Source organism: Balaenoptera borealis (genome assembly GCF_965194805.1).
Source record: "Balaenoptera borealis genome assembly, chromosome: 16".
NCBI lineage: Eukaryota > Metazoa > Chordata > Mammalia > Artiodactyla > Balaenopteridae > Balaenoptera > Balaenoptera borealis.
The window spans coordinates 40,146,790-40,157,483 of NC_138872.1; the positions used below are offsets into that span (position 1 = coordinate 40,146,790).

A 10,694-nucleotide genomic window follows, 5' to 3' on the forward strand; every position below is an offset into this window, starting at 1 on the left:
ATCTATTCCTTTTCTGAAAAATGTTGCTTAGGTCTTTTCATCTTAAAGGATATATTCTATTGATATTTTACATGTACATTCCTTGCCTTCACAGCTGGATTCTTGATTGCTAGCCACTTAAATATTATATATTTCTTGATGCAACTGACATACATTACCCAGCGTCCTACATGTCACTCTCTATAGAGATGCAAAATCATTGGCTCATCAGTCTTGATTGTCGCTTTGAATTTAAACCTCCAAAGTTAACAGTTTGCTTTTTCTTGAAAAGGCTTAAAATGAGGACCATAAGGTCTTCCATTACTTTTAACTTTACAGGAGGATTGCATAATCTTGAGCATTTTTGACTTTAAAATTGTTCAGTGTAAGAAGGGTAAAGAGGTTTGAAGCATGCTTGATAATTAGTGAAAACACAGTTGTCTTACAGAGGACTTTTTAACTACCTGAGACCTACAATTAAACAAATCATTCTCTGAGCCTCAGTTTTTAATGTGTAAAATGGAAATTTTATTGCCTATTATGGCAAAGATTATTTTGAAGACTAAATGAAATGTGGAAGAACCCTGAGAAACTGTTTGGAATATTGCTGATGGAGCAAAGAGAGGATGAGAATGGCCATTTAGATACCAAAGAAAGAGCTTATATGACAAATAGCTACTGTATAATTTTCAAAAGTAAAAACTTAACTTTCAAACCAATATAAAAATGAACACATCAAGGATTTTATTCAACTTATTCATTAATAATAAACAGTATTATGTTAACTGGATCAAAGAAGAATTTGAAGAACAAATATTGGTGTAGATAGATACATACAGAAATGAATTTTCTAATAAATATAAAACTGAATAGTGTCCTCTAAGGCAATGCAATATAATGTTTGGGGTTATCTTTTTAAATTGGCAGAAACTGATGTACCTCTACCAGTCAATGTTCATTTGCAGTGCTAGCCACAAGAATCATCATTACCATTGCTATCAGTTTTCTACACATTAACTTCCATCCCTACAGAATTGTAAAATAGGCAACAGAAAATCAATCAAAAGACTTACAGAATCAGATGATCTCCTCAGAGTTCTCTAGACTGTATCTTACACTCCATTGAAAGGACACTGCATAATTTTTCTCGCTCATTTCCAAGTCATGACCATTTTTTTCTTACAAATTTATTTACAGTATACCTCAGTGTATGTATGTATGTAGCTGAATGGAAACAATGTGAAATGCCTAAACTCACACACATCTATTTCAGATACTATAGTGGCAAATTATGTTCACCTGCTTTCTTTGTATGTATGCGTTTCTATGTGGTAAGGTAGGTAGGTGAATTATTGTTGTAGGGTATTATTCTAATATATATGATTCTAATATACATGGATTATTATTAGAATAATGTATTGACTAATGGTCATTGTCACGCTCCTCCTCATCCCTCATCTTAGCTGTTAAGATGCTTTATTCTCATTGAACTAGGAGAGAGAGCTTACAGAACAGAATGCAGAGGAATGAAAAAATAATAATAATAACCTGTTCTGGAATTCTGTGTTCCAAAAGTGAAGTCTTTGGGGGAACACAAAAGACTCATATGAATGACAGTAGCAGGTTTGAGGAGAGAGGGAAGTTCTGAGGAACTAGAAGAAAGATGTTTCCAGGTTGAGAAGAAGGTGATAAGAAGGGAAGTAAGGAGAGAGGAAGCACAGGTGGGTGGCCGTGGGAGACGCTTGCCCTGCCCCCCAGGCAGTGCCCCTTAAAGGAAGAAACTCCCTTGAGAGAGAACAGCTGAAGAGGATGGGGCCCTGGGCAAACTTGTAAGGATCCCTGGTCCCCAACCTGGCAGAGAGGGAACAGAATGACTCCTGTGCCTTCCCAGGTGGCACAGGAAAAGCAGAGAGAAATCTGCCAGAGCTGAAAGGGGCAGAGGGCAGAATGAGAAGATACTCAGGTGCATATGTCAAGGACCAAGGACATTGACATTCTCCAAGCCTGCTGTCTCCATAGCAACCTGATTTCATGAAAGCTCCTCATAACTAGATCAATGGACTGAGATTATCTCAACCACCTGATGGAATGGGGGAAGGTCCTCAAAATTAACATTAAGTTGTAAGAAAAAGTTATATTTTGGGCACAGCTGAGTCATGCACTGTGAGTTATGTGTGCTATCTATACGATGGCTGTGCCTAGAGACATTTAGCCCCCCAACAGTCCCAATGCATGTCATCTCCGAGGATCCACGATCCTGAACCTATTATCAGCATGGGAAAGGCTCAGCCTCAAGCCCTTTGGAAGCTTAGAAAATGTCTCCATCCCAAGGCACAGAATCACCTTGGGATATACATCCAGGGTCAGACCACCCGAGGATGGATTTATCCTTCAAGTGTCTGGAACCAGGTGGGCTTTTTAGACCAGATCATGCCCAGTAGGGGTGTTAAATGATCCAGTCACACTTAGGAGTCCAAATACACTGCCTAGCAAAGTGAGAGACAGGCGACGTAAATGCCTCCCACTGAGTCTTTGCATTCAAGAGATCTAGAAATAGGTTTTAAGCAACAGGATAAACATTTTTGAGAGCTTCTCATCTTTACCTGCTTTTGCTGCCACAGCAATGTGGCAATGACTATATTGCCATGATGGTGAGAAAGGTTACCCTGGGTCAGGCTATGGACCATCTGTGGTGAGATGGCTAATGGTCATCAAAATCTACATTCTCCTCTTCTTCCCAGACACACAGCTAGATGGCATTTCCCAGCCTCCCTTGCCATTACCTGTGGCCAGGTGACCGAGTTGCAGCCAGTGGAATTAGGAAAACATGATATGCGCCACTTCCAGGCCTGGCCCATAAAACGCTCCCAGGGACACTGTTCTGTGCCTTTTCTTCTTTGGCCAAGGAAAGGAAGCTGACCACAGTCAGCCTTGGAGGTCACGGTCTGACATGGCCTGGGTCACTTCAGTGTGGACCTCACACTTGAACTGGGTAATGTGGTCCCTGTCAATGCCTGGCCCCTTCCTGGTTTCTTGGGTAGAAGTGATGAGAGGATGAGGATTATTTGGAGTCACAGTCACTTTGTGGAGCCTTCTTGATGGATGACTTTATATCATCAGTCAAACTTAGCTTGTGGTCTTTGAACCTTTTTCTTAACTCCATGAATGTCATTATATCATCGCTAACAGTATCCGTGGGTAAAGGAGGAAGAGAGACTCAAAACTTTTGAACCATATGCTTTCCAATGTTCTCTCACATAATCCTTGTAACAGCCCTTGAGGTTGTTATCATCTTTTATAGATGGAACCAAACAAGACTCAGAGAAATCAATTTGCCCAACTCCAGCAAAGCCAGTTACCTACGCCACCCAGCCCCCACAAGACACGTATTACTGAAATAAAAGTTGAGGCTGTTTCATTGGACAGAGAACATCCAGGCTACTGTCTATTCACAAGCCAACTACTTTTTCTACCTTCTTTACTTGCAGGCAAGTTAAAGATACATGGCACATTTGCTGTAGTGTGAATCATCAAGACTGTGTGTGCCAGGGGCAGGCAGGAGAACGTATTTTAACAATGACATAAATATCTGGTGGTATGTGACTCATACAGGAATGCAACAAGAGCTAAAAAAAAGAAGGAAAGAGACTATTTTGAAGTCTGAATGCTCTTGAGTTCATTCTTATCACATACTTGTGGTTTGGCACCATCAACAAGAGCTTGGACCCAAATAGGCAAACTTTCATGATTCCAGGCTGCTATGTAATGTTTCTGAGGCTCTGCATTTCCTTGGACGTGTCCCCTCAGGTCAGTAAGTAAATGACCTATGAAATGAGTAACCTGTACTGACTCAGTCAGTCCAGCAGTCCACAGACTCGATTGGATGCCTGCTTGTGCCTCCTTGTTACACCTCGCTCTAGAAGGAGTGGGTTAAGATCATGAAGTAAACACAGTTTTCCCTCTTCAACCACAAGAGATTTAATTCTCCCAAAACCCTCTTGATAGAAAAATGCACAAACAAAGTAGAATCTTAAAGTTCAAACAAGCTTAGAATTTGATAAAATTCATTGAATTGTACCCTTAAGATTTGTGCATTTCACTATCTGTAAATTCTACCTTAAAAAAAAAGAAAACAACAAACAAATAAATCATAATGAGATACTGTATACACTCACCCGAATGGTTAACATATTTAAGAGACGGAAAATACCAAGTGTTGGTGAGGGTGTAGAACCACTGGAATGCTCATGGCACAAACACCTGGAACACTTGTCAATATCTTCCAAAGATGAGCACATGCACACTTTGGGTACATTAGGTACATAACTAACATTAATGTACGTATATGGTTACCAAAAGATATACTGGAAAATTCACAGTAGCAACAATTGTAATAGTTAAAAACTAGAAACAACACAAATGTCCACCATAGAATGGATAAATAAATGATGATATGTTCATAAAATGGAAACTCTATACTAATGACAATGAACAACTTATTGGTACAACACAGAAAACTCTCAGGACGATATCTGAGTGAAAGAAGCCAGGCACAAAAGAATATAGTTTGTTTAATTCTGTTTGTATCAGATTAAGAGGCAGAACTAATCTGTGGTGATAGAAATCAAGATACCGGTTTTTTGGGGGGGAGAAGGGAATGATGAGTGGGGCAGAGCATGAGAAGTGTTCTGTATGCTAGACGTGTCCTATTTCTTAATCTGATTGTAGTTACCAGGTAAGTTCACTTTTTGAAAATTTATTGAGCTGTCACTTAGTGTTCTTTTGTCTATGAATATTAAATTGCAATTAAAAATGCTTTAAAAAGGTTTGGGATGGTCAATTTAAGAATGAACCTATGAAAACCTTTAAAAATACGCATTTATAATATTTCTTTTAAAAATAAAAGCAATAAACGAAAGCTACCCTCTGTGATTGTTTTATATATTTTAAGTTAGTAGTAATAGGTACTGTGGTAGACAGCATAATGGCCCACCCAAAGATGTCCATACCCTCATCCCTGGAACTTGTGACTATGTTATCGTACCTGGCAAAAGGGACTTTGCACATGCGATTGACATTATTCTGACGTTATTTTGGATTATCCAGATCATCATAATCTAATCACATGATTTCTTGAAAGCAGAGAACATTCCCAGCTGTAGTCAGTCAAAAATGTACAACCGAATAAAAGTTGGAAAGATGCAACGTTGTTGACTTTGAAGATGGAGGAAGGGGACCATAATCCAAAGAATGCAGGTGGCCTCTAGAAGCTGGAAAAGCCAAGGAAACAGATTCTTCCATAGAGCCTCCAGAAAGGAATACAACCCTGCTGATACCTTGATTTTAGCCCAGTGAGACCCATGTCAGACTCCTGACTTACAGAACTGTAAGATGATGAATCTATGTTGTTTCAGCTGAGTTTATGATAATTTGTTACTGCAGCAATAGAAAACTAATAAAGATACTGAACATATAATTTCCATTTATCATCCCTTTCGAGCTAAAAACAGGATTTCTGTCCATCAACTCTTTAAAGAACGGATAAGTTCAGTTTACTTTTTCTGCAGATAAAACACATGCTAAAAGAATTTGTGGAGCCTGTTCCTCATCCAGATGTTTAGCGCTTTTATGATATTATAACTCAAAATGCATGACTCTCCTTCCCCTAACTAGGGTGTAAGAGACCCTCTTCTCACAAATATCCCGTAAACCTTTCCTATGGGAGGCACAAGAGCACAGCTTTCCTGTCTCTCTCCTAAATTTATTGATGTTTTTTATTCAATGAACGTATTGAGTTTTTTTCATGTACTATCTCTTATTGATAATTCAAAAGAGCTAATTGGATCTCCAATCAATAGATCTTATGGACTAACTGGGACGTGTCTGTCTTTGTTTAGGTTTCCCCCAAATAGACTCTGAGAAAAGGGTTTGGGTGCAAGCAGTTTATTTGGAGGTGTTTTCAAGAAGAGTGATAAATAAAACAAGGAAAGGAGGAAAGCTAACAAGAGATGCTTTCACATGATGGTTACTGCCAAGGTAACAGGGCGCATTCCCACTGGGGACTCTGGGGAGACTGTGGACACACCTCAGAATTGTCCCATAGAGAAGAAAAAGTATGGGGCATTTATACATCAACTCCTTTCCTTCGTTGTTTGAGGATTGCTCCTAGGGACGTGACTCTCCAGCACATCTGACCTCACTGCACAGAGAGCACACCCTATGGTCAGAGAACCTGCACAGGCACAGGGAGATGCAGGAGGCAGCTGGCAATTCAGGGAACTGTAATTTGGGGACCCCGGGGGAAGCCAAAGTTGTGAATGAGGCACTGACTGCATCCGCTATGGTGGGTATGACCTGGTTCAAGCAAAGGTAGGTGGTGGTAAAGATGTGTTATTCCTGACTTTCTCAATCACAATAGTGCACAAACCCCAGAGATGTTAAAACTAAACTTAACTTCACCTTGGTTAAAAGTAACAATTTCCATCTGAGAGCAGACAAATTGATGTGGTCACTTTCTGGATTTTCTCCAAGAATTTCAATGACTTCTTGGTCAATTCAGGCTTCTGGTTTGGTCACATGTAGCATGTTTTCCCCTTGTCCCTCTCTTTCTCCATTCTGGGGTTGTTCACACAAAAGCCCACTCTGGAGGGAGTAGAAAGTGAGCAATCTTATCTCTGCTCTTCCAGGTTTCCACAAACCTGGGATTTGAGAAAGACAGGTACCACATGATATCACTTACATGTGGAATCTAAAATGTGACACAAATGAACTTAACTATGAAACAGAAACAGACTCACAGACATAGAGGACAGACTTGTGGTTGCCAAGGAGGTGGGAGGGAGGAGGAGGGAAGGATTGGGAGTTTGGGATTAGCAGATGCAAACTGTTATATATAAGATGGATAAACAAGGTGCTACTATAGAGCACAGGGAACTATAGTCAACACCCTGTGATAAACCAGAATGGGAAAGAATATGAAAAAGAATATATACATATGTATAACTGAATCACTTTGCTGTTCAGTAGAAATTAACACATTATAAATCAACTGTACTTCAATAAAAATTTTTTTTATAAAAAGAGGGCTGTGATGTTTCCTTCCACCACCTGCCTTCATCCCTTCCTCATGCTCTCCCAACTCCACATCCCCTCTGCCATTCACAGAGGACTCCAGACTTACCCCCTCACTTGGAGAACGTTGATCTGTCTCTCCTCACTCTCACAAAGTCTCTTTTCTCACATATTTTCTCATATATGCCTCACATTTTGCATTCGTGCCACTCCCTCTACCTGAAACATTCTTTCCCCATCTTGTCTCCTGACCCTCTTCTATTCATGTTCCAAGCTTTATTCAAATCCTGCCTCCAATGTGTGGTTTATCATGACTTGGCAAAATTAGGTGCTCCCTTACCTATGCTCCCTGGTTTTCTCACCCCCCTCACATTGGACTAGAGCTCTTGATGTGTCTCTCTTGCCCACAGTTCTTTGAAAGTACCGACTGTGTCAGATTCATCTCTATTTCCTAAGAGCTAAGAACAGCAATTGGCCCATTTAGGCAATCATTAATGTGCGAGGAATCTGATTGAACTGCATCTAATAGACACATCTAAAGAGTTTCTTTATTACTAGAAATCTGCTTCTTTACGGGATAAATGGTTTCATGTATATATTATCCATTTTATTTCAACCATTAAAGAGATAACAAAGTAAAACTTTATCAAGACACCATGTCAACACTGTCCAGTAATTTGGTTATGGCTTTTTACTTTTAAATTAAAAAGTAAATATAATTAAAATAAGTTTATCTCAGAGATTTAATTTTTAAAAATCCATATTTTGACATCAATTTGATATCTATTCAGTCCAGTTCCTTATGCCCACATAAGCCTGATAATGAGAATTGAGGCTGTAAAATATCTAAAGGACTTATAGATGATTTGATTATCACAGTTCTGCTTTATTAAGTACACTGATCTTATATTGTATGAGCTAATGAAGGAACTTGATGTCTGTGGTAGAGAAATACATGAAACGAGAAGGACTGAAATCATCTTGGAAACAACCAAAGAGCTAGGCCTGAACACACAATGGAACAACTGTGTGAAAAGAAGCAGGATCCATGAAGATGCTGTAAAATGACTTTAGATTTTTTAAATGAGAAGAATGTGAAAACATTGCAAGAAACAGTGTGACAATAAAGAGATGAGTGGTGGAGGATTACAGAATATGTTCTTCCTAAATAAACAACCAGGAGCAGATTGCTGGGCAGTGTGAACTCAGAGCTCCCAGTTGACATGATGGCAAATATGGGGCCAACCAGTCACTGGGGCTCTGGGTCAGCCTTCCTGAATTCCAAGGCCCTTGGAACCCTCACACCTGTGTCGATTCTCTTTCCCCTTAGGAACGATATCAGGAACCTCAACTTTGCCGAAAGGGTACACTTGTTCCTTAAAGTCGGGTGACTGCATTTTCAATCCTGGGAATATGGATGTGAATAGGGACATAATAAAGAAAATCAAACCCATAGTATTAATACTTGCTTATTAAGTTTAGGAATAATGTATGTGTGTGAATGAGCCAAAGAATCTATAATATTTAAGTTAGTATATGTAACAGAATATTAACTAGTTTATAATATTAACTAGTTTATAAACTATTAACTAGTTTATAGACAGTATCCCAATATTTGAATTTGATTACCATATAAATTTATTTAAATATATTAAAATTATATGATTCATGTTTGTACTTGGCAAGGTTTTGCTTGCTCAGGATAAAAGTTTCCCCAATAGCCATTTGAAGTACTTAAAAGAAAATAAAATACATTAAAGTGTTTTTATGTTTTAAATTTTAAAGCCATTTAATTAAGTTTTAAAGTTTGAAGGCAGTGCATTAACTAAGTTTATAAATGGCACTGTTCCTTTAAGAATTTAGCCTACTCAACATATGTCAATCGCATATTATTCAATTAACAATCACGAAAGTAATTGATCTTATTTCACACAGAAGTTATAAGGTTTATAGATTGAACTTTACTAGGGTCCCAATTTATAATTTAATATGCCAAATATTAATTTAAAACCTAGTTATGGAAATCTGGGATGAAGAATCTGTGAGGCTGTTTTTTGATGAGAAGGGCATTAGCCCACCCTCACCCCTGACCCCTTCTGGGTTGGGAGGACCAGCCCAGGAGATAAAGATTGGTTCAAGATGGCAGAGTAGAAGGATGTGCACTCACTCCCTCTTGTGAGAGGACCGGGATCACAAATAACTGCTGAACAATCATCAACAGGAAGACACTGGAACTCACCAAAAAAGATACCCCACATCCAAAGACAAAGGAGAAGCTGCAATGAGATGGTAGGAGGGGCGCAATCACAATAAAATCAAACCCCATAACACTGGGTGGGTAACTCACAAACTGCAGAAAAATTATACCACAAAAGTCCACCCACTGGAGTGAAGGTTCTGAGCCCCATGTCAGGCTTCCCAACCTGGGGGTCCAGCAACAGGAGGAGGAATTCCCAGAGATTCAGACTTTGAAGGCTAGCGGGATTTGATTGCAGGACTTTGACAGGTCTGGGGGAAACAAAGACTCCACTCTTGGAGGACACACACAAAGCAGTGTACACATCAGGACCCAGTGGGAAGGAACAGTGACCCCATAGGAGACTGAACCAGACCTACCTGTTAGTGTTGGAGGGTCTCCTGCAGAGGCATGGGTGGCTGTGGCTCACCGCAGGGACAAGGACACTGGCAGGAGAAGTTCTGGGAAGTACTCCTTTGTGTGAACCCTCCTGGAGTCCACCATTACCCCACAAAAAGGTCTGTAGGTGCCAGTGCTGGGTCACCTCAGGCCTAACAACCAACAGAGAGGGAACTCAGTCCCACCCATCAACAGACAAGTGGATTAAAGTTTTACTGAGTTCTGCCCAACAGAGTAGCACCCAGCTCTACCCATCACCAGGCCCTCCCATCAGGAAGCTTGCACAGGCCTCTTAGATAGACTCATCCACCACAGGGCAGACAGCAGAAGCAAGAAGAACTGCAATCCTGCAGCCTGTGGGATGAAAACCACACTCACAGAAAGACAGACAAAATGCAAAGGCAGAGGACTATGTACCACATGAAGAAACAAGATAAAACCCCAGAAAATCGACCAAACGAAGTGGAGATAGGCAACCTTCCAGAAAAAGAATTCAGAATGATGATAGTGAAGATGATCCAGGACCTCAGAAAAAGAATAGAGGCAAAGATCAAGAAGAGGCAAGAAATGTTTAACAAAGACCTAGAAGAATTAAAGAACAAACACCTAGAAGAATTAAAGAACAAACAAACTGAGATGAACAATACAATAACTGAAATGAAAAATACACTAGAAGGAATCAATAGCAGAATAACTGAGGCAGAAGAACGGATAAGTGACCTGGAAGACAGAAGGGTGAAATTCACTGCCATGGAACAGAATAAAGAAAAAAGAATGAAAAGAAATGAAGACGGCCTAAGAGACCTCTGAGATAACATTAAACACACCAACATTCGCATTATAGGGGTCCCAGAAGGAGAAGAGAGAGAGAAGGGACCTGAGAGAATATTTGGAGAAATTATAGCCAAAAATTTCCCTAACTTGGGAAAGGAAATAGCCACCCAAGTCCAGTAAGCACAGAGGTCCCAGGGAGGATAAACCCAAGGAGAAACATGCCAATACACATAGT

At 39.8% G+C, this 10,694-nt stretch overlaps 1 long non-coding RNA gene across 1 annotated transcript in view; it reads left to right on the forward strand.

Moving 5' to 3' along the window:
* Positions 1–10,694, forward strand: part of LOC309612918 — a 98,555-nt gene that overhangs the window by 82,786 nt on the left and 5,075 nt on the right. The gene's annotated exons all lie outside the window — the stretch shown is intronic.